This window comes from Lacerta agilis, chromosome 7, assembly GCF_009819535.1.
Source record: "Lacerta agilis isolate rLacAgi1 chromosome 7, rLacAgi1.pri, whole genome shotgun sequence".
NCBI lineage: Eukaryota > Metazoa > Chordata > Lepidosauria > Squamata > Lacertidae > Lacerta > Lacerta agilis.
Genome location: NC_046318.1, coordinates 50081217 through 50083057, shown reverse-complemented (window position 1 = coordinate 50083057; position 1841 = coordinate 50081217).

The window sequence follows — 1841 nt, the reverse complement described above, 5'->3', positions numbered from 1 at the left end:
CCAATACATGGAATCTAACAAAGGGACAATATAAATGGACTCTATGTGCTGGGACTTGGGCTGTGCCAGGGGGCGGAGCCGATGGAGTAGGAAGGCTTCCCTGGGGTCCACCCCCTGGCCATTTAAGCAGCCCACACCCACAAGAATTTATGCTTTTAGTCATGGCAAGAAATGAGTCCCAAGGGTCCCTGGATGCTTTGCTCATTCATATGAGGGGGGGGGATCGATTTGGGCCAACATAAGGGTATTGATTTAACATGGGCTTTAATCGAGGACTTGCAGACATTATACAACCCGTACCTTTTCATAAGCCTAGGCTGGTCCGAGATGCTGGAGAGACAATGGCACAACCCAGATCCAGTGGGCATCAACCGGGTTTGGCAAAAGGCTAATCACACTGTGAGGAGCCGCATGCTACAGTGGGGTCGTTGAGCGATTTACCACCCCAAGATCACATTCTCAGATGAGACCCTGTTGAGGCCAGGAAACAATATTTGGTTGCCAGATATGATTGAAGGTATTAGGGCGTGGATGTAGATGTAAGCTGTCTGCTTGGTTGGGCATTGGGGCAGTCTGTTGTCTCCGCCTGCCCCTCCAAACACTGGGGTACCCCATGAAAGGGATCTGGGAGGAGTGGTTATATCTGCATGCCCAGGCAGGCCAGGGCTGAAGGCACTCCCCCAGACAGTGGTCCCTTCAGGGATCACACTATTTGATGTAAGTCTTAGCAACCCCCCATCTGGAATGACATATGCATCACTTTTGGTGGGCAGCCCGAATGTATTTTGATTGCCCCATGCCCAAGCCAAACCTCTTCCATTTGTATTCAGTAAAGTTGTGACCTGTTTTGATCCAAACCAATCTTACTGGTCTCTTATTTATCTGGGTTGGGGGCTGTGGAGCACAACGCCTGGGCCTGCAAGTGGTTGATCAAGTTTATTGGAGTAGGATAAGCACGAAAAGGAGAAACCTGCTCCTCAGAAGAATGTGTTATAGTTCTAAGCTTCCACTTTATTGGAGTAGGATTGATTACTTAGAATGATTACTTGAGATTCAGTATTCAAACCCAGAAGGTGTTAATGCAATCCTTATATGCAGGATGCTATAGAACGAGACAAGTTCCAATGGAAGAGCTTTTACTTAGGCACTAGGATTCAATATTGTAAATCCAGCACTGCTTGTACCTTACTTGAAGGGGGCGAAGCTACCAGCAAAGGGAGGTGACACACAAATCCTACCTTTAATCCTTAGTCAATAACTGGTGTTATATTACACAATATGTTATTCTGAAACATAAATCCTAATACAGGTGTGACTCCATACATTATGTCACTACGCCCTCTGTCTTTTTCACAATGCTTGGTTTCTTCATACAGATGAAGAAACCACAAAACCTGTAGGTCCTGGGTCAGCTCACACTTCTTGGCCTCTGTGATAACCATGAAATTATCTCAGTTAATTAAAGGTTCACAGAAGTGAAAGAACACCTGCTAGTTCAGGTCTCTCCAAGGGAGTGGGAAGGCAGAAATCCATCGGTAGGGAGGTTTGTGCCGAGCCTATTGTCTGAAATGGATAATTAGATGGTGTAATCTGAAGTGATGATGCAGTGCCCCTCCATAAGGCTGGGGGATCCATAGAGGTGGTCTGTTCCCAGAGACTTATGGTATCTGGTGGATTCCTGAATACTCTCAGGAATTTTCAAGTTGGCATGCTCACCACTTCTGTAGAAATCTTGCTATAGAATTGTGAAATAAGGTAGGCACATGACAGGTCGGCTCTCAAGTGCCTTCCTCAACACTGAAGCAAACAGGGCTCCCTCATATTCTCAGGAGTGTCAGGCG